At 41.1% G+C, this 20,705-nt stretch overlaps 1 protein-coding gene, 22 non-coding genes and 2 pseudogenes across 23 annotated transcripts in view; 7 read left to right on the top strand and 18 right to left on the bottom strand.

Annotated features, from left to right (window-relative positions):
- Positions 1-20,705, bottom strand: part of LOC145909694 (serine/threonine-protein kinase/endoribonuclease IRE1-like) — a 137,874-nt gene that overhangs the window by 45,215 nt on the left and 71,954 nt on the right. The gene's annotated exons all lie outside the window — the stretch shown is intronic.
- Trnal-cag (transfer RNA leucine (anticodon CAG)) lies at positions 82-161 on the bottom strand. The gene has a single exon. It is a non-coding gene; the product is annotated as a tRNA-Leu (tRNA).
- On the top strand, positions 580-661 carry Trnas-gcu (transfer RNA serine (anticodon GCU)). The gene has a single exon. It is a non-coding gene; the product is annotated as a tRNA-Ser (tRNA).
- Trnay-gua (transfer RNA tyrosine (anticodon GUA)) lies at positions 749-839 on the bottom strand. Its single transcript is given in 2 exon segments — positions 749-784; positions 803-839. It is a non-coding gene; the product is annotated as a tRNA-Tyr (tRNA).
- Trnal-cag (transfer RNA leucine (anticodon CAG)) lies at positions 1,274-1,356 on the bottom strand. The gene has a single exon. It is a non-coding gene; the product is annotated as a tRNA-Leu (tRNA).
- On the top strand, positions 1,775-1,856 carry Trnas-gcu (transfer RNA serine (anticodon GCU)). Its single transcript has one exon. It is a non-coding gene; the product is annotated as a tRNA-Ser (tRNA).
- Trnay-gua (transfer RNA tyrosine (anticodon GUA)) lies at positions 1,944-2,034 on the bottom strand. Its single transcript is given in 2 exon segments — positions 1,944-1,979; positions 1,998-2,034. It is a non-coding gene; the product is annotated as a tRNA-Tyr (tRNA).
- Trnal-cag (transfer RNA leucine (anticodon CAG)) lies at positions 2,469-2,551 on the bottom strand. Its single transcript has one exon. It is a non-coding gene; the product is annotated as a tRNA-Leu (tRNA).
- Trnas-gcu (transfer RNA serine (anticodon GCU)) lies at positions 2,970-3,051 on the top strand. The gene has a single exon. It is a non-coding gene; the product is annotated as a tRNA-Ser (tRNA).
- Trnay-gua (transfer RNA tyrosine (anticodon GUA)) lies at positions 3,139-3,229 on the bottom strand. Its single transcript is given in 2 exon segments — positions 3,139-3,174; positions 3,193-3,229. It is a non-coding gene; the product is annotated as a tRNA-Tyr (tRNA).
- Trnal-cag (transfer RNA leucine (anticodon CAG)) lies at positions 3,665-3,747 on the bottom strand. The gene has a single exon. It is a non-coding gene; the product is annotated as a tRNA-Leu (tRNA).
- Trnas-gcu (transfer RNA serine (anticodon GCU)) lies at positions 4,166-4,247 on the top strand. Its single transcript has one exon. It is a non-coding gene; the product is annotated as a tRNA-Ser (tRNA).
- On the bottom strand, positions 4,335-4,425 carry Trnay-gua (transfer RNA tyrosine (anticodon GUA)). Its single transcript is given in 2 exon segments — positions 4,335-4,370; positions 4,389-4,425. It is a non-coding gene; the product is annotated as a tRNA-Tyr (tRNA).
- Trnal-cag (transfer RNA leucine (anticodon CAG)) lies at positions 4,860-4,942 on the bottom strand. Its single transcript has one exon. It is a non-coding gene; the product is annotated as a tRNA-Leu (tRNA).
- Positions 5,360-5,441, top strand: Trnas-gcu (transfer RNA serine (anticodon GCU)). Its single transcript has one exon. It is a non-coding gene; the product is annotated as a tRNA-Ser (tRNA).
- On the bottom strand, positions 5,529-5,619 carry Trnay-gua (transfer RNA tyrosine (anticodon GUA)). Its single transcript is given in 2 exon segments — positions 5,529-5,564; positions 5,583-5,619. It is a non-coding gene; the product is annotated as a tRNA-Tyr (tRNA).
- Positions 6,054-6,136, bottom strand: Trnal-cag (transfer RNA leucine (anticodon CAG)). Its single transcript has one exon. It is a non-coding gene; the product is annotated as a tRNA-Leu (tRNA).
- Trnas-gcu (transfer RNA serine (anticodon GCU)) lies at positions 6,556-6,637 on the top strand. The gene has a single exon. It is a non-coding gene; the product is annotated as a tRNA-Ser (tRNA).
- Positions 6,725-6,815, bottom strand: Trnay-gua (transfer RNA tyrosine (anticodon GUA)). Its single transcript is given in 2 exon segments — positions 6,725-6,760; positions 6,779-6,815. It is a non-coding gene; the product is annotated as a tRNA-Tyr (tRNA).
- Trnal-cag (transfer RNA leucine (anticodon CAG)) lies at positions 7,250-7,329 on the bottom strand. Its single transcript has one exon. It is a non-coding gene; the product is annotated as a tRNA-Leu (tRNA).
- Positions 7,748-7,829, top strand: Trnas-gcu (transfer RNA serine (anticodon GCU)). The gene has a single exon. It is a non-coding gene; the product is annotated as a tRNA-Ser (tRNA).
- Positions 7,917-8,007, bottom strand: Trnay-gua (transfer RNA tyrosine (anticodon GUA)). Its single transcript is given in 2 exon segments — positions 7,917-7,952; positions 7,971-8,007. It is a non-coding gene; the product is annotated as a tRNA-Tyr (tRNA).
- Positions 8,442-8,524, bottom strand: Trnal-cag (transfer RNA leucine (anticodon CAG)). The gene has a single exon. It is a non-coding gene; the product is annotated as a tRNA-Leu (tRNA).
- Positions 12,071-14,338, bottom strand: LOC145908800 (uncharacterized; annotated as a pseudogene).
- LOC145908799 (uncharacterized) lies at positions 16,659-18,990 on the bottom strand (annotated as a pseudogene).

Here is a 20,705-nt window from a genome sequence, read left to right as displayed (position 1 = left end):
GTTTTTTTTGCTCTGAGATAAACTGTTTTTTATAACAAAAAATGTTTCGCCAACGGAGAACTAAGTAGCACCGGGAAACCATGACAGCGGGATTCGAACCCGCGCCTCCAGGGGAGACTGCGACCTGAACGCAGCGCCTTAGACCACTCGGCCATCCTGCCTCTGCACTGCAATATCGTTTTGTTAGGGCAACATTTTTGTGAAAGAAACACTAAAATATTTGTTCACGCCTGCACCAATTGCTAACCTTGAACGGAATGGCTGTCATGATTCCGATATCACAAAAACGATAAAGGCATTGATAATACTCAATTCGAAACAAATCATGTGAAACTAGTTATACTAACGCATACTTTTTCAAAAGTACTTTTACCTAAACTGCCTGGAACTTCAGATGTATTTGCAACAAACTATACCGACCTTCCAACACAACTATTGAATGATGTGGCAAACCATCTACCAAGTTTAGGGGAAATCAATTTAATGTAATTATTATTACAAATAAAATTGGTTCTAAAAAGACAATATTTTTCGAAACAAATCTCGCACAAATATTTCATTTAACGCAAGGTTGTGTTCGACGAGGTGGCCGAGTGGTTAAGGCGATGGACTGCTAATCCATTGTGCTCTGCACGGGTGGGTTCGAATCCCATCCTCGTCGATTGCAGTTGCAGTTTTGCAGCGGTACACGCTACTGTTCAATAGTTTTGACATCAATTGGAAAAATCACAAACCGCGCAAAATAAAGTCCTTCGAACCGGATTCGAACCAGTGACCTATGGATTTCTGACAAGCTCAGCCGCTACAGTCCACCGCTCTACCAACTGAGCTATCGAAGGATGTTGCAAACTGTCTAATTTGTATTATGTATATGAGAGTTGGTGTTTCAGACAACAACATTGCTGATCAAACTATTTCTTCCCACGAAGAATATGTTCAAAACAATTTACCTCATATACAAGTTAAGTATTCACAGCTCTGACACTAATCAACCAAATGAAGATTGTTTTTCAACACGATTTTCTATGAAACATTCATCACATGAAGATGATAATTAAGTACATGTTTTGGCAGAACGATAAGTCTATTGGTCAGGGCCATGGGCAACTAATTCTTTGCACTCTGCACGTGGGGTACCGAATATCACACTCGTCGTATTTGTTGTCGTTTAGGTTACAAAGACATCACTCAGGTTTTTTTTGCTCCGAGATAAACTGTTTTTTATAACAAAAAATGTTTCGCCATCGGAGAATTAAGTAGCACAGGGAAACCATGACAGGAGCGGGATTCGAACCCGCGCCTCCAGGGGAGACTGCGACCTGAACGCAGCACCTTAGACCACTAGGCCATCCTGCCTCTGCACTGCAATATCGTTTTGTTAGGGCAAAACTTTTGTGAAAGAAACACTAAAATATTTGTTCACGCCTGCACCAATTGCTAACCTTGAACGGTATGGCTGTCATGATTCCGATATCACAAAAACGATAAAGGCATTGATAATACTCAATTCGAAACAAATCATGTGAAACTAGTTATACTAACGCATACTTTTTCAAAAGTACTTTTACCTAAAGTGCCTGGAACTTCAGATGTATTTGCAACAAACTATACCGACCTTCCAACACAACTATTGAATGATGTGGCAAACCATCTACCAAGTTTAGGGGAAATCAATTTAATGTAATTATTATTTCAAATAAAATTGGTACTAACAAGACAATATTTTTCCAAACAAATCTCTCACAAATATTCCATTGAACGCAAGGTTGTGGTCGACGAGGTGGCCGAGTGGTTAAGGCGGTGGACTGCTAATCCATTATGCTCTGCACGCGTGGGTTCGAATCCCATCCTCGTCGATTGCAGTTGCAGTTTTGCAGCGTTACACGCTACTGTTCAATAGTTTTAACATCAATTGGAAAAATCACAAACCGCGCAAAATAAAGTCCTTCGAACCGGATTCGAACCAGTGACCTATGGATTTCTGACAAGCTCAGCCGCTACAGTCCACCGCTCTACCAACTGAGCTATCGAAGGATGTTGCAAACTGTCTAATTTGTATTATGTATATGAGAGTTGGTGTTTCAGACAACAACATTGCTGATCAAACTATTTCTTCCCACGAAGAATATGTTCAAAACAATTTACCTCATATACAAGTTAAGTATTCACAGCTCTGACACTAATCAACCAAATGAAGTTTGTTTTTCAACACGATTATCTATGAAACATTCATCACATGAAGATGATAATTAAGTACATGTTTTGGCCGAACGATAAGTCTATTGGTCAGGGCCATGGGCAACTAATTCTTTGCACTCTGCACGTGGGGTAGCGAATATCACACTCGTCGTATTTGTTGTCGTTTAGGTTACAAAGACATCACTCAGGTTTTTTTTGCTCTGAGATAAACTGCTTTTTATAACAAAAAATGTTTCGCCATCGGAGAACTAAGTAGCACAGGGAAACCATGACAGGAGCGGGATTCGAACCCGCGCCTCCAGGGGAGACTGCGACCTGAACGCAGCACCTTAGACCACTCGGCCATCCTGCCTCTGCACTGCAATATCGTTTTGTTAGGGCAAAACTTTTGTGAAAGAAACACTAAAATATTTGTTCACGCCTGCACCAATTGCTAACCTTGAACGGTATGGCTGTCATGATTCCGATATCGCAAAAACGATAAAGGCATTGATAATACTCAATTCGAAACAAATCATGTGAAACTAGTTATACTAACGCATACTTTTTCAAAAGTACTTTTACCTAAAGTGCCTGGAACTTCAGATGTATTTGCAACAAACTATACCGACCTTCCAACACAACTATTGAATGATGTGGCAAACCATCTACCAAGTTTAGGGGAAATCAATTCAATGTAATTATTATTTCAAATAAAATTGGTACTAAAAAGACAATATTTTTCCAAACAAATCTCTCACAAATATTTCATTGAACGCAAGGTTGTGGTCGACGAGGTGGCCGAGTGGTTAAGGCGATGGACTGCTAATCCGTTGTGCTCTGCACGCGTGGGTTCGAATCCCATCCTCGTCGATTGCAGTTGCAGTTTTGCAGCGGTACACGCTACTGTTCAATAGTTTTAACATCAATTGGAAAAATCACAAACCGCGCAAAATAAAGTCCTTCGAACCGGATTCGAACCAGTGACCTATGGATTTCTGACAAGCTCAGCCGCTACAGTCCACCGCTCTACCAACTGAGCTATCGAAGGATGTTGCAAACTGTCTAATTTGTATTATGTATATGAGAGTTGGTGTTTCAGACAACAACATTGCTGATCAAACTATTTCTTCCCACGAAGAATATGTTCAAAACAATTTACCTCATATACAAGTTAAGTATTCACAGCTCTGACACTAATCAACCAAATGAAGTTTGTTTTTCAACACGATTTTCTATGAAACATTCATCACATGAAGATGATAATTAAGTACATGTTTTGGCCGAACGATGAGTCTATTGGTCAGGGCCATGGGCAACTAATTCTTTGCACTCTGCACGTGGGGTACCGAATATCACACTCGTCGTATTTGTTGTCGTTTAGGTTACAAAGACATCACTCAGGTTTTTTTTTGCTCTGAGATAAACTGTTTTTTATAACAAAAAATATTTCGCCATTGGAGAACTAAGTAGCACCGGGAAACCATGACAGGAGCGGGATTCGAACCCGCGCCTCCAGGGGAGACTGCGACCTGAACGCAGCGCCTTAGACCACTCGGCCATCCTGCCTCTGCACTGCAATATCGTTTTGTTAGGGCAAAACTTTTGTGAAAGAAACACTAAAATGTTTGTTCACGCCTGCACCAATTGCTAACCTTGAACGGTATGGCTGTCATGATTCCGATATCACAAAAACGATAAAGGCATTGATAATACTCAATTCGAAATAAATCATGTGAAACTAGTTATACTAACGCATACTTTTTCAAAAGTACTTTTACCTAAACTGCCTGGAACTTCAGATGTATTTGCAACAAAATATACCGACCTTCCAACACAACTATTGAATGATGTGGCTAACCATCTACCAAGTTTAGGGGAAATAAATTTAATGTAATTAATATTTCAAATAAAATTGGTACTAAAAAGACAATATTTTTCCAAAAAAATCTCTCACAAATATTTCATTTAACGCAAGGTTGTGGTCGACGAGGTGGCCGAGTGGTTAAGGCGATGGACTGCTAGTCCATTGTGCTCTGCACGCGTGGGTTCGAATCCCATCCTCGTCGATTGCAGTTGCAGTTTCGCAGCGGTACACGCTGCTGTTCAATAGTTTTAAAATCAATTGGAAAAATCACAAACCGCGCACATTAAAGTCCTTCGAACCGGATTCGAACCAGTGACCTATGGATTTCTGACAAGCTCAGCCGCTACAGTCCACCGCTCTACCAACTGAGCTATCGAAGGATGTTGCAAACTGTCTAATTTGTATTGTGTATATGAGAGTTGGTGTTTCAGACAACAACATTGCTGATCAAACTTTTTCTTCCCACGAAGAATATGTTCAAAACAATTTACCTCATATACAAGTTAAGTATTCACAGCTCTGACACTAATCAACCAAATGAAGTTTGTTTTTCAACACGATTTTCTATGAAACATTCATCACATGAAGATGATAATTAAGTACATGTTTTGGCAGAACGATAAGTCTATTGGTTAGGGCCATGGGCAACTAATTATTTGCACTCTGCACGTGGAGTACCGAATATCACACTCGTCGTATTTGTTGTCGTTTCGGTTACAAAGATATCACTCAGGTTTTTTTTGCTCTGAGATAAACTGTTTTTTATAACAAAAAATGTTTCGCCAATGGAGAACTAAGTAGCACCGGGAAACCATGACAGGAGCGGGATTCGAACCCGCGCCTCCAGGGGAGACTGCGACCTGAACGCAGCGCCTTAGACCACTCGCCCATCCTGCCTCTGCACTGCAATATCGTTTTGTTAGGGCAAAACTTTTGTGAAAGAAACTCTAAAATATTTGTTAACGCCTGCACCAATTGCTAACCTTGAACGGAATGGCTGACATGATTCCGATATCACAAAAACGATAAAGGCATTGATAATACTCAATTAGAAACAAATCATGTGAAACTAGTTATGCTAACGCATACTTTTGCAAAAGTATTTTTACCTTAACTGCCTGGAACTTCAGATATATTTGCAACAAACTATACCGACCTTCCAACACAACTATTCAATGATGTGGCAAACCATCTACCAAGTTTAGGGGAAATCAATTTAATGTAATTATTAATTCAAACAAAATTGTTTCTAAAAAGACAGTATTTTTCCAAACAAATCTCGCACAAATATTTCATTAACGCAAGGTTGTGGTCGACGAGGTGGCCGAGTGGTTAAGGCGATGGACTGCTAATCCATTGTGCTCTGCACGCGTGGGTTCGAATCCCATCCTCGTCGATTGCAGTTGCAGTTTTGCAGCGGTACACGCTACTGTTCAATAGTTTTAACATCAATTGGAAAAATCACAAACCGCGCAAAATAAAGTCCTACGAACCGGATTCGAACCAGTGGCCTATGGATTTCTGACCAGCTCAGCCGCTACAGTCCACCGCTCTACCAACTGAGCTATCGAAGGATGTTGCAAACTGTCTAATTTGTATTATGTATATGAGAGTTGGTGTTTCAGACAACAACATTGCTGATCAAACTATTTCTTCCCACGAAGAATATGTTCAAAACAATTTACCTCATATACAAGTTAAGTATTCACAGCTCTGACACTAATCAACCAAATGAAGTTTGTTTTTCAACACGATTTTCTATGAAACATTCATCACATGAAGATGATAATTAAGTACATGTTTTGGCCGAACGATAAGTCTATTGGTTAGGGCCATGGGCAACTAATTCTTTGCACTCTGCACGTGGGGAACCGAATATCACACTCGTCGTATTTGTTTTCGTTTAGGTTACAAAGATATCACTCAGGTTTTTTTTGCTCTGAGATAAACTGTTTTTTATAACATAAAATGTTTCGCCAACGGAGAACTAAGTAGCACCGGGAAACCATGACAGGAGCGGGATTCGAACCCGCGCCTCCAGGGGAGACTGCGACCTGAACGCAGCGCCTTAGACCACTCGGCCATCCTGCCTCTGCACTGCAATATCGTTTTGTTAGGGCAACATTTTTGTGAAAGAAACACTAAAATATTTGTTCACGCCTGCACCAATTGCTAACCTTGAACGGAATGGCTGTCATGATTCCGATATCACAAAAACGATAAAGGCATTGATAATACTCAATTCGAAACAAATGATGTGAAACTAGTTATACTAACGCATACTTTTTCAAAAGTACTTTTACCTTAACTGTGCCTGGAACTTCAGATGTATTTGCAACAAACTATACCGACCTTCCAACACAACTATTGAATGATGTGGCAAACCATCTACCAAGTTTAGGGAAATCAATTTAATGTAATTATTTTTTCAAATAAAATTGGTACTAAAAAGACAATATTTTTCCAAACAAATCTCTCACAAATATTTCATTTAACGCAAGGTTGTGGTCGACGAGGTGGCCGAGTGGTTAAGGCGATGGACTGCTAATCCATTGTGCTCTGCACGCGTGGGTTCGAATCCCATCCTCGTCGATTGCAGTATCAGTTTTGCAGCGGTACACGCTACTGTTCAATAGTTTTAACATCAATTGGAAAAATCACAAACCGCGCAAAATAAAGTCCTTCGAACCGGATTCGAACCAGTGACCTATGGATTTCTGACAAGCTCAGCCGCTACAGTCCACCGCTCTACCAACTGAGCTATCGAAGGATGTTGCAAACTGTCTAATTTGTATTATGTATATGAGAGTTGGTGTTTCAGACAACAACATTGCTGATCAAACTATTTCTTCCCACGAAGAATATGTTCAAAACAATTTACCTCATATTCAAGTTAAGTATTCACAGCTCTGACACTAATCAACCAAATGAAGTTTGTTTTTCAACACGATTTTCTATGAAACATTCATCACATGAAGATGATAATTAAGTACATGTTTTGGCAGAACGATAAGTCTATTTGTTAGGGCCATGGGCAACTAATTATTTGCACTCTGCACGTGGAGTACCGAATATCACACTCGTCGTATTTGTTGTCGTTTAGGTTACAAAGATATCACTCAGGTTTTTTTTGCTCTGAGATAAACTGTTTTTTATAACAAAAAATGTTTCGCCAACGGAGAACTAAGTAGCACCGGGAAACCATGACAGCGGGATTCGAACCCGCGCCTCCAGGGGAGACTGCGACCTGAACGCAGCGCCTTAGACCACTCGGCCATCCTGCCTCTGCACTGCAATATCGTTTTGTTAGGGCAACATTTTTGTGAAAGAAACACTAAAATATTTGTTCACGCCTGCACCAATTGCTAACCTTGAACGGAATGGCTGTCATGATTCCGATATCACAAAAACGATAAAGGCATTGATAATACTCAATTCGAAACAAATCATGTGAAACTAGTTATACTAACGCATACTTTTTCAAAAGTACTTTTACCTAAACTGCCTGGAACTTCAGATGTATTTGCAACAAACTATACCGACCTTCCAACACAACTATTGAATGATGTGGCAAACCATCTACCAAGTTTAGGGGAAATCAATTTAATGTAATTATTATTACAAATAAAATTGGTTCTAAAAAGACAATATTTTTCGAAACAAATCTCGCACAAATATTTCATTTAACGCAAGGTTGTGTTCGACGAGGTGGCCGAGTGGTTAAGGCGATGGACTGCTAATCCATTGTGCTCTGCACGGGTGGGTTCGAATCCCATCCTCGTCGATTGCAGTTGCAGTTTTGCAGCGGTACACGCTACTGTTCAATAGTTTTGACATCAATTGGAAAAATCACAAACCGCGCAAAATAAAGTCCTTCGAACCGGATTCGAACCAGTGACCTATGGATTTCTGACAAGCTCAGCCGCTACAGTCCACCGCTCTACCAACTGAGCTATCGAAGGATGTTGCAAACTGTCTAATTTGTATTATGTATATGAGAGTTGGTGTTTCAGACAACAACATTGCTGATCAAACTATTTCTTCCCACGAAGAATATGTTCAAAACAATTTACCTCATATACAAGTTAAGTATTCACAGCTCTGACACTAATCAACCAAATGAAGATTGTTTTTCAACACGATTTTCTATGAAACATTCATCACATGAAGATGATAATTAAGTACATGTTTTGGCAGAACGATAAGTCTATTGGTCAGGGCCATGGGCAACTAATTCTTTGCACTCTGCACGTGGGGTACCGAATATCACACTCGTCGTATTTGTTGTCGTTTAGGTTACAAAGACATCACTCAGGTTTTTTTTGCTCCGAGATAAACTGTTTTTTATAACAAAAAATGTTTCGCCATCGGAGAATTAAGTAGCACAGGGAAACCATGACAGGAGCGGGATTCGAACCCGCGCCTCCAGGGGAGACTGCGACCTGAACGCAGCACCTTAGACCACTAGGCCATCCTGCCTCTGCACTGCAATATCGTTTTGTTAGGGCAAAACTTTTGTGAAAGAAACACTAAAATATTTGTTCACGCCTGCACCAATTGCTAACCTTGAACGGTATGGCTGTCATGATTCCGATATCACAAAAACGATAAAGGCATTGATAATACTCAATTCGAAACAAATCATGTGAAACTAGTTATACTAACGCATACTTTTTCAAAAGTACTTTTACCTAAAGTGCCTGGAACTTCAGATGTATTTGCAACAAACAAAATTTGCCACAAATATTCGTTTCGGGAAAATACTTTTTGTAATTAGAAGATATTTCTGTTACTACAACAGAATTTTCGTTACGGGAAGAGAATTTTCGTTAACTGCAACAAAATTTTCATTTCGGGAACAAAATTTTCGTTACGGGAACAGAATTTTTGTTACGGGAACAGAATTTTCGTTACGGGAACAGAATTTTCGTTTTGAGAAAATGTTTTTTTTTAATCCGAAGATATTTCTGTTCATTCAACAGAATTTTCGTTACGGGAACAGAATTTTCGTTACGAGAACAAAACATAAATTACCGGAACGGAATTTTTAATGATAATTGAATGGGTTTGATAATTCCTTGTGTTACAAGTGTTTGAGATGTAATTTTGTCAACGGATCTGTCGTATTTCAAGATCATTAAGTCATAAATAACAACAACCTCAGTTAATGTTTCCATGCTTCAGTGTATCCTATCACGTACATAAGTAATGTAAACACAAGTGTGACTCGTCAGAGATTCGGAACCTATCGTACAGAGTGCAAAGAATTAGTCTATCGCCTTAACCAATAGACATCCTTCGATAGTTCCGTTTGTAGCGGGGTAAAGTTTGTCACTAGTATATCTGTAGTTACACTGTATTTTTGGAAGAACTACTTGATAACTAGCTGTGCATGTTTTGTTGGTGCATGGATATTAGACATGGCTTCACCATTTATTATGATTTGAAACATGAAACACATCCTTATCAAGGATTACAAGGTTAACAGGCGTGCACATCTTTCTTGCTTGTTTGTCAATTAATCGTTTGCTAATGCAATTCTAGTCTGCAATGCGATGTCATAAACGTATATTTGGGCTGTTGGCATGAAAAAGCAAGAACGCATTCGTCCGAACACAGTTTTATTTCGGTTCATTTTATCCAGTTCCGCGGTTTCTCTGATTGCAAATCACTGATTCACATTCTGCTTCATTTTACAAAAAATAAACCTCCAAACCGGTTTCTGTTCAACTTCCTGATTCTGACCAGGTTCAACTACGCGACCAAAACCACATTAGACTTTTTGGCAACTTCGGTGTTCAATCTGAACAATTAGTTTGTGATGGTTCTTTGTAAGTTTTTAATTTGCCATGAGACTAGCACATTTCTTTTTATTCAACATTCTTCGCTTCCCTTGTCGCAATTGGTTTCACGCTATGTCACAAGCCATTTTCCTCGTTAGAACGAGAAAGTCGCGACGGAAATGAATTGCATTAGTTTCGCGTCAGCACGTTTGAGTCTCCTCCATGCTTGTCGCGCCTGATACATTGAGACTTGGAAACAATAGTGAGTTAGAGGTTACTTAATATTTTGCGCCAGTCATTTGCATTATGTTGGGATTTTAGTATGAAGTAGTGGCTTGTAACACATTTAATACAAACCTGTTTGGATAGTTGGGTGCAAAATATCTGGAGTTAAGTAGTCTAAGTAAAAAAGCCAGAGCTAGAATGCTGTTGATCATAATGCTGGTAAACGTCATCAGCGACTGATGATGAACCCTGTATGAGTTCGAAACGTTTGCCAGCATTATGATCAACAGCATTTTAGCTCAGGCTTTTTTATTTAGACTGTTTGGATAGGTTGTCAAACAGTTGCCCAAAGGTGACTTAACAGAGCCTTTCACTTTTTTGATCTGGATAACGCCTTTCATAACATACAAAGCGAGATGCCATAAAATATTGCATACACCATGTCAATTCTGTGTATGAAATTTGATAAATATGAGGAAGCCAACAGGAGGATATTGTTTTGCGTTGATGATTGTGGTATTATTGTGGTATTAAATACAAAAGTGCTGGCTGCTATTAGGTTTAGGCAATTTTGGCTGTGTTAATGTTACACCGGGCTTTCAGTATATTGTAGTTGTAAAACTCGTAGTGAGTAGTGTGCAGGTAATTCAAAAGTTTTTCTGGCAACAAATAAAAATTATTTGATAATGTTGTGAATGCTACCTTCAAAACTGATGGAATTTCTTGCTAGTAACGTTTTGTTTCACAGTTATGTTTTTAAGCAAGGAAGAACCCAAAAATGGGGCCTTATAGTAGGCTGTGACTCGGTTTGTCCAGTTTGCGTGTTGGAACAACGGTATCACATTTTTCAACTTTCTTGCTTGCGCCACCGTTATGTTTGAACTTTCGTGCCTGGCTTTCTTGATGGTTAATTGAACGGAGACTGAAACGGCGATGCAATAAATATTTTTGTGCCAAAAGAGTTTTTGAACTGACTGCTCATTACGCCTGGCAGCGTCAGCAACAAGATGTGTAATGTACAAGCTTATTTTGTACCCTAAGCAAGTTTCAGTTTTTTCGCTTTTGCCTCATGATTTGTGAATCAGCAGTTTCAAAAAATCCCAATGAAACCAATTCTTTTGGTAATTTTTTTCATGTGCATGACAATCCGGGGGAATACGTGATGTATGGAAGTGCTTTATAACCGCTAAGGCCGGGTCCACACTCACGCTTTGCGCCGGCGGATTCTTTGTTTGTTTCATTGCCGCGGGCGTATACGCCGGCGTGCGGGCGTACGCTCGGGACAAAGCTTGGAAGCGTGAGCTTTCGCTTACAACATGTCGCGGGCTTGCGAGCGCTCGGCGTAATACGCCCGCGACTTGCCGCCGAGCGTACACGCCGGAGAAATCATTTTGATTTAGCTCACGCCCGCAAGCTTTGGAATTGGGTTGTGGGTGTTGTAAGTGGAAGTTTGATGTGGTCCAGAGTATTTTTTGAGTTTAATTTCTTTCGAAAATTAATCACAAACTGTTTTTTTTTAAATCTTTAATTAACAAGACATTTTACCTTTGAAACCAAAATAGAAATTTGTTAAATTGTGTTCCTAGAGCTCCAAAAGGAGTAAAAGACGGTCACGCCAGTATAAGATCTTCATTGAAAGAAATATTAATTTCGCCTATTGGCATCTTCAGTTTCTGTCTGAAAACAGAATAGCAAAAAAAAATTAAATTAATTAATTAAGGAAAACCACAACAAAACAAAATAACTCAACACTAAGTCCACTTTCGGGACTGCCACGACAAAAAAAACGAAGCGATTAAAACGATAAAAACTATAAAAGCTGTTTTCTGCGACACGCCGCTGTGGTAGCAAGAGAAGCGACGAGTGACTGCACTAAAGATGTTAGTAGCCAAACTGCAAAGGTTGGGGGAGCAAGGGCAGTGACGTAGAACAGCGATAAGGAGATAACGCACACAGAATACAGAAACAGTGATGGCAAAAGGGCGACAAAAAAAGGGATGGGAGAGCGCAAAGATGGTCATTTTATGCGGGGCAGAATCATAGGCTGAATGTTTATTGACGCCCTGAGGTCGTTAAGCCATTTGTCTTCACAAATATCTAAAAGAACCATGGGAGGTTCTTGGACGAAAATTACCGTAAAACAATGTGCAATGTCTGGTTTGTTTTTAAATAGGATGGGGTGTTTATTTTGATAGTGTTTTGCCAGCGCCATCTTGTCTCCCTTGGCATATTTGAAACAACCTGCTCGCCATGTGGAGCGGTGTGAATTCCACCTCGTGCTAAAACGATTTTTTGTTTGGCCAACATATTGTTCTTTACATGTTGTGCAGGTAGCCACGTAAATTCCATAGTTCTTGCAAGTAGGTTTTTGTCGTAAAGGGATGGTGTGGTGGAAAGGGGTGGTGATACCGGTGGCAGAGTAAACCATCGTCTTGAAATTCTTTCAGCCGCCACATAATGCACATTTTCCGCAAGGCCGAGAATACCCCTCTGTCTGTCTGTTTCCAAGTGCAAGGGCACGGTGGTTTGTCAAAGTGGTGCCAAGTGTTTTTGGTCGCTTAAAAGTGACGAAAGCTGCAGGTTTAAGAGCTCTTTCCTTTGTGGAGAGTTGTAATATGTTTGGAAATGCAGTGGCCCATACTACCCTTTTGTGGGACTTCTGTTTCCGTGTTGCGGGGCCAAACCGTTGTTTCCAGTTGGCCGCTGTTGCTACGACATCTGATGTCATCTTCTTGGGGAAATGAGATCGTAGACATTTCTGCTTCAACCGTCCAAGGCTGTGGATGAAGTCCCTGTATATCTCGTTTAGGCGGCGCATACGAACTGCTTCTGCGAAAACAATTGATTTAAAAACACAAGGGGGGTGGTGCGATAACCTATTAAAAACCGACTTCCCATGGCCGTCGGTTTCACAAAGTCTTTTGTAATGAAACCTATTTCAGTGTCAACCGAAGTCACATGGAGGACGTCTAGGAATTCCAGGATGCCTCCAGATTGGGCTCTGCACGCTTGTCGAAACTTGAGCGACAGATTGAATCTGGCAAACGTCTTTTTGAGTTTCTCCTGCAATGCTTTGTCATCACCTGGAATGATATAATGCAAAGCAATGTTTGCCACAGATACCGAGTGATTATCCCCGGTAAATATACCCGATGTTTGGGTATACAAGCAGTTGTCGAATTGGGTAACAACATTTTCCAGACAGTACATTGTAAGATGGACAAGTAGGCCTCGGCCTGCGGCACTGTACCTGGTATGGGCTTGCAGTGCATGTTCCAGTGCCTTTTTTTATTAAACCTTGGTCAAGGCTCGGGTAAAGTGCCTGTACATCTGCAGCCACGAGTACCAGATTTTTTGTGAGGTCTCGTAGTGAGTACTCTGATTTCCACTTTTCGAGTGCTAGTAAGTAGTGTTTGCTGTCTTTGCAGTGTTCGTCCACTGTGCTTTGACAAAAAAGCACGCTAACAGGTTTTAAAAGGTGCTCTAAAAGGGCTGTGATGCGTGACAGCGTGGTATTACCCGCAGCATGTACAAGTCGCGTCGGTATATCCAGACACTTCGCCAGTTGCAGTTGTTCAGGTGCGAGTTTATGTGTTTTGAATAAGGGGTAGGCATAGGCAGGTCGACTGTTAGTAAAAAACTTCGATGACGGACCTGAGACATGGTGATAATCGTTGCCGGTGGACTTAAGTCCCGCCGTGTGGTATAACATGTCCTTGTCTATGACGCAGGCCCAGTGGAGATTTTTCAAAACAACTTCGCATTCACTGTATATATGCCTTTGGTAGCTATCTAAATCTTTGGGGCTTCTTGGCAGTATGGTAAACTTTTCAAGCTCCTTGCGCATTATGGAATAATAGTCAGAATTATCTAAAACCACAATTTTACCATCCTTGTCAGTCTCACATAAGACTATAGCACTTTTGTCAACCAGCTCTTTTAGTTTTCTTAGGCTGGAGCGGTAGTGGAGATTTAGATTATTCTGTGTACTGTATAAGCAGTGCACTGAAGATCCGAGAGCACGCATTTTTTCCCGTACACCTTCTGTATACGCAATAGATTTGTCGACGAGTAGGTTTGCGTCAGGCCTCGAGTGTTTTAAGATTTTTAGTTTTGAGGGCAATGTCAGCTTTTCTTCGCCAGCCCAAAAGTTTCTCTCTCTGTGCAGAAGCCAATGCGCCAGCGCGTGAGCGCGCGGGCGTACGCTACGCTCGCGACAGTTTCTGTGTGGACCCGGCCTAAGTTCTTTCCTAAGGGACGCGAAATATTTTACCACACTGCTCATGTGAGCGCATTTCTTCACAGTGTGGTTGTTAAAACGTAGAGGGTAAAGATGGTCACTTTAGGCGCCATATATATATAAACACACATATATCATAATATGGTAAGAACTTTGCCGTAAGTGGTTCTTTGTATGTTGATAATTTGCCATGAGACTAGCACATTTCTTTTATTCAACATTCTTCGCATCCCTTGTCGCAATTGGTTTCACGCTATGTCACAAGCCATTTTCCTCGTTAGAACGAGAAAGTCGCGACGGAAATGAATTGCATTAGTTGCGCGTCAGCACGTTTGAGTCTCCTCCATGCTTGTCGCGCCTGATACATTGAGGCTTGGAAACAATAGTGAGTTAGAGGTCACTTAATATTTTGCGCCAGTCATTTACATTATGTTGCAATTTTAGTATGAAGTAGTGGCTTGTAACACATTTAATACAAACCTGTTTGGATAGTTGGGTGCAAAATATCTGGAGTTAAGTAGTCTAAGTAAAAAAGCCAGAGCTAGAATGCTGTTGATCATAATGCTGGTAAACGTCATCAGCGACTGATGATGAACCCTGTATGAGTTCGAAACGTTTGCCAGCATTATGATCAACAGCATTTTAGCTCAGGCTTTTTTATTTAGACTGTTTGGATAGGTTGTCAAACAGTTGCCCAAAGGTGACTTAACAGAGCCTTTCACTTTTTTGATCTGGATAACGCCTTTCATAACATACAAAGCGAGATGCCATAAAATATTGCATATACCATGTCAATTCTGTGTATGAAATTTGATAAATATGAGGAAGCCAACAGGAGGATATTGTTTTGCGTTGACGATTGTGGTATTATTGTGGTATTAAATACAAAAGTGCTGGCTGCTATTAGGTTTAGGCAATTTTGGCTGTGTTAATGTTACACCGGGCTTTCAGTATATTGTAGTTGTAATACTCGTAGTGAGTAGTGTGCAGGTAATTCAAAAGTTTTTCTGGCAACAAATAAAAATTATTTGATAATGTTGTGAATGCTACCTACAAAACTGATGGAATTTCTTGCTAGTAACGTTTTTGTTTCACAGTTATGTTTTTAAGCAAGGAAGAACCCCAAAATGGGGCGTTATAGTAGGCTGTGACTCGGTTTGTCCAGTTTGCGTGTTGGAACAACGGTATCACATTTTTCAACTTTCTTGCTTGCGCCACCGTTATGTTTGAACTTTCGTGCCTGGCTTTCTTGATGGTTAATTGAACGGAGACTGAAACGGCGATGCAATAAATATTTTTGTGCCAAAAGAGCTTTTGAACTGACTGCTCATTACGCCTGGCAGCGTCAGCAACAAGATGTGTAATGTACAAGCTTATTTTGTACCCTAGGCAAGTTTCAGTTTTTTCGCTTTTGCCTCATGATTTGTGAATCAGCAGTTTCAAAAAATCCCAATGAAACCAATTCTTTTGGTAATTTTTTTCATGTGCATGACAATCCGGGGGAATACGTGATGTATGGAAGTGCTTTATAGCCGCTAAGGCCGGGTCCACACTCACGCTTTGCGCCGGCGGATTCTTTGTTTGTTTCATTGCCGCGGGCGTATACGCCGGCGTGCGGACGTACGCTCGGGACAAAGCTTGGAAGCGTGAGCTTTCGCTAACAACATGTCGCGGGCTTGCGAGCGCTCGGCGTAATACGCCCGCGACTTGCCGCCGAGCGTACACGCCGGAGAAATCATTTTGATTTAGCTCACGCCCGCAAGCTTTGGAATTGGGTTGTGGGTGTTGTAAGTGGAAGTTTGATGTGGTCCAGAGTATTTTTTGAGTTTAATTTCTTTCGAAAATTAATCACAAACTGTTTTTTTTTAAATCTTTAATTAACAAGACATTTTACCTTTGAAACCAAAATAGAAATTTGTTAAATTGTGTTCCTAGAGCTCCAAAAGGAGTAAAAGACGGTCACGCCAGTATAAGACCTTTATTGAAAGAAATATTAATTTCGCCTATTGGCATCTTCAATTTCTGTCTGAAAACAGAATAGCAAAAAAAAATTAAATTAATTAATTAAGGAAAACCACAACAAAACAAAATAACTCAACACTAAGTCCACTTTCGGGACTGCCACGACAAAAAAACGAAGCGATTAAAACGATAAAAACTATAAAAGCTGTTTTCTGCGACACGCCGCTGTGGTAGCAAGAGAAGCGACGAGTGACTGCACTAAAGATGTTAGTAGCCAAACTGCAAAGGTTGGGGGAGCAAGGGCAGTGACGTAGAACTGCGATAAGGCGATAACGCAAACAGAATACAGAAACAGTGATGGCAAAAGGGCGACAAAAAAAGGGATGGGAGAGCGCAAAGATGGTCATTTTATGCGGGGCAGAATCATAGGCTGAATGTTTATTGACGCCCTGAGGTCGTTAAGCCATTTGTCTTCACAAATATCTAAAAGAACCATGGGAGGTTCTTGGACGAAAATTACCGTAAAACAATGTGCAATGTCTGGTTTGTTTTTAAATAGGATGGGGTGTTTATTTTGATAGTGCTTTGCCAGCGCCATCTTGTCTCCCTTGGCATCTTTGAAACAACCTGCTCGCCATGTGGAGGGGTGTGAATTCCACCTCGTGCTAAAACGATTTTTTGTTTGGCCAACATATTGTTCTTTACATGTTGTGCAGGTAGCCACGTAAATTCCATAGTTCTTGCAAGTAGGTTTTTGTCGTAAAGGGATGGTGTTCCCTGTGGCAGAGTAAACCATTGTCTTAAAATTCTTTCAGCCGCCACATAATGCACATTTTCCGCAAGGCCGAGAATACCCCTCTGTTTGTCTGTTTCCAAGTGCAAGGGCACGGTGGTTTGTCAAAATGGTGCCAAGTGTTTTTGGTCGCTTAAAAGTGACGGAAGCTGCAGGTTTAAGAGCTCTTTCCTTTGTGGAGAGTTGTAATATGTTTGGAAATGCAGTGGCCCATACTACCCTTTTGTGGGACTTCTGTTTCCGTGTTGCGGGGCCAAACCGTTGTTTCCAGTTGGCCGCTGTTGCTACGACATCTGATGTCATCTTCTTGGGGAAATGAGATCGTAGACATTTCTGCTTCAACCGTCCAAGGCTGTGGATGAAGTCCCTGTTTATCTCGTTTAGGCGGCGCATACGAACTGCTTCTGCGAAAACAATTGATTTAAAAACACAAGGGGGGTGGTGCGATAACCTATTAAAAACCGTCTTCCCATGGCCGTCGGTTTCACAAAGTCTTTTGTAATGAAACCTATTTCAGTGTCAACCGAAGTCACATGGAGGACGTCTAGGAATTCCAGGATTCCTCCAGATTGGGCTGTGCAAGCTTGTCGAAACGTGAGCGACAGGTTGAAACTGGCAAACGTCTTTTTGAGTTTCTCCTGCAATGCTTTGGCATCACCTGGACTTGCAGAGACCCAGATTATGTCGTCAATGAATCTTTTTAGCAGCATTGCGTGTTTATGAATGGTAGTAGCGCATAGTTGAATGATATAATGCAAAGCAATGTTTGCCACAGATACCGAGTGATTATCACCGGTAAATATACCCGATGTTTGGGTATACAAGCAGTTGTCGAATTGGGTAACAACATTTTCCAGACAGTACATTGTAAGATGGACAAGTAGGCCTCGGCCTGCGGCACTGTACCTGGTATGGGCTTGCAGTGCATGTTCCAGTGCTATTTTTTTATTAAACCTTGGTCAAGGCTCGGGTAAAGTGCCTGTACATCTGCAGCCACGAGTACCAGATTTTTTGTGAGGTCTCGTAGTGAGTACTCTGATTTCCACTTTTCGAGTGCTAGTAAGTAGTGTTTGCTGTCTTTGCAGTGTTCGTCCACTGTGCTTTGACAGAAAAGCACGCTAACAGGTTTTAAAAGGTGCTCTAAAAGGGCTGTGATGCGTGACAGCGTGGTATTACCCGCAGCATGTACAAGTCGCGTCGGTATATCCAGACACTTCGCCAGTTGCAGTTGTTCAGGTGCGAGTTTGTGTGTTTTGAATAAGGGGTAGGCATAGGCAGGTCGACTGTTAGTAAAAAACTTCGATGACGGACCTGAGACATGGTGATAATCGTTGCCGGTGGACTTTAGTCCCGCCGTGTGGTATAACATGTCCTTGTCTATGACGCAGGCCCTGTGGAGATTTTTCAAAACAACTTCGCATTCACTGTATATATGCCTTTGGTAGCTATCTAAATCTTTGGGGCTTCTTGGCAGTATGGTAAACTTTTCAAGCTTCTTGCGCATTATGGAATAATAGTCAGAATTATCTAAAACCACAATTTTACCATCCTTGTCAGTCTCGCATAAGACTATAGCTCTTTTGTCAACCAGCTCTTTTAGTTTTCTTAGGCTGGAGCGGTAGTGGAGATTTAGATTATTCTGTGTACTGTATAGGCAGTGCACTGAAGATCCGAGAGCACGCATTTTTTCCCGTACACCTTCTGTATACGCAATAGTTTTGTCGACGAGTAGGTTTGCGTCAGGCCTCGAGTGTTTTAAGATTTTTAGTTTTGAGGGCAATGTCAGCTTTTCCTCGCCAGCCCAAAAGTTTCTCTCTCTGTGCGGAAGCCAATACGCCAGCGCGTGAGCGCGCGGGCGTGCGTTACGCTCGCGACAGTTTCTCTGTGGACCCGGCCTAAGTTCTTTCCTAAGGGACGCGAAATATTTTACCACACTACTCATGTGAGCGCATTTCTTTACAGTGTGGTTGTTAAAACGTACAGGGTAAAGATGGTCACTTTAGGCGCCATATATATATAAACACACATATATCATAATATGGTAAGAACTTTGCCGTAAGTGGTTCTTTGTATGTTGATAATTTGCCATGAGACTAGCACATTTCTTTTATTCAACATTCTTCGCATCCCTTGTCGCAATTGGTTTCACGCTATGTCACAAGCCATTTTCCTCGTTAGAACGAGAAAGTCGCGACGGAAATGAATTGCATTAGTTGCGCGTCAGCACGTTTGAGTCTCCTCCATGCTTGTCGCGCCTGATACATTGAGGCTTGGAAACAATAGTGAGTTAGAGGTCACTTAATATTTTGCGCCAGTCATTTACATTATGTTGCAATTTTAGTATGAAGTAGTGGCTTGTAACACATTTAATACAAACCTGTTTGGATAGTTGGGTGCAAAATATCTGGAGTTAAGTAGTCTAAGTAAAAAAGCCAGAGCTAGAATGCTGTTGATCATAATGCTGGTAAACGTCATCAGCGACTGATGATGAACCCTGTATGAGTTCGAAACGTTTGCCAGCATTATGATCAACAGCATTTTAGCTCAGGCTTTTTTATTTAGACTGTTTGGATAGGTTGTCAAACAGTTGCCCAAAGGTGACTTAACAGAGCCTTTCACTTTTTTGATCTGGATAACGCCTTTTATAATATACGAAGCGAGATGCCATAAAATATTGCATATACCATGTCAATTCTGTGTATGAAATTTGATAAATATGAGGAAGCCAACAGGAGGATATTGTTTTGCGTTGACGATTGTGGTATTATTGTGGTATTAAATACAAAAGTGCTGGCTGCTATTAGGTTTAGGCAATTTTGGCTGTGTTAATGTTACACCGGGCTTTCAGTATATTGTAGTTGTAATACTCGTAGTGAGTAGTGTGCAGGTAATTCAAAAGTTTTTCTGGCAACAAATAAAAATTATTTGATAATGTTGTGAATGCTACCTACAAAACTGATGGAATTTCTTGCTAGTAACGTTTTTGTTTCACAGTTATGTTTTTAAGCAAGGAAGAACCCCAAAATGGGGCGTTATAGTAGGCTGTGACTCGGTTTGTCCAGTTTGCGTGTTGGAACAACGGTATCACATTTTTCAACTTTCTTGCTTGCGCCACCGTTATGTTTGAACTTTCGTGCCTGGCTTTCTTGATGGTTAATTGAACGGAGACTGAAACGGCGATGCAATAAATATTTTTGTGCCAAAAGAGCTTTTGAACTGACTGCTCATTACGCCTGGCAGCGTCAGCAACAAGATGTGTAATGTACAAGCTTATTTTGTACCCTAGGCAAGTTTCAGTTTTTTCGCTTTTGCCTCATGATTTGTGAATCAGCAGTTTCAAAAAATCCCAATGAAACCAATTCTTTTGGTAATTTTTTTCATGTGCATGACAATCCGGGGGAATACGTGATGTATGGAAGTGCTTTATAACCGCTAAGGCCGGGTCCACACTCACGCTTTGCGCCGGCGGATTCTTTGTTTGTTTCATTGCCGCGGGCGTATACGCCGGCGTGCGGACGTACGCTCGGGACAAAGCTTGGAAGCGTGAGCTTTCGCTAACAACATGTCGCGGGCTTGCGAGCGCTCGGCGTAATACGCCCGCGACTTGCCGCCGAGCGTACACGCCGGAGAAATCATTTTGATTTAGCTCACGCCCGC

Source organism: Ascidia mentula, chromosome 7 (genome assembly GCF_947561715.1).
Source record: "Ascidia mentula chromosome 7, kaAscMent1.1, whole genome shotgun sequence".
Lineage (NCBI taxonomy): Eukaryota > Metazoa > Chordata > Ascidiacea > Phlebobranchia > Ascidiidae > Ascidia > Ascidia mentula.
The sequence above is the reverse complement of the archived record's forward strand: the minus strand, read 5'-3'. Positions and strand labels throughout refer to the sequence as shown.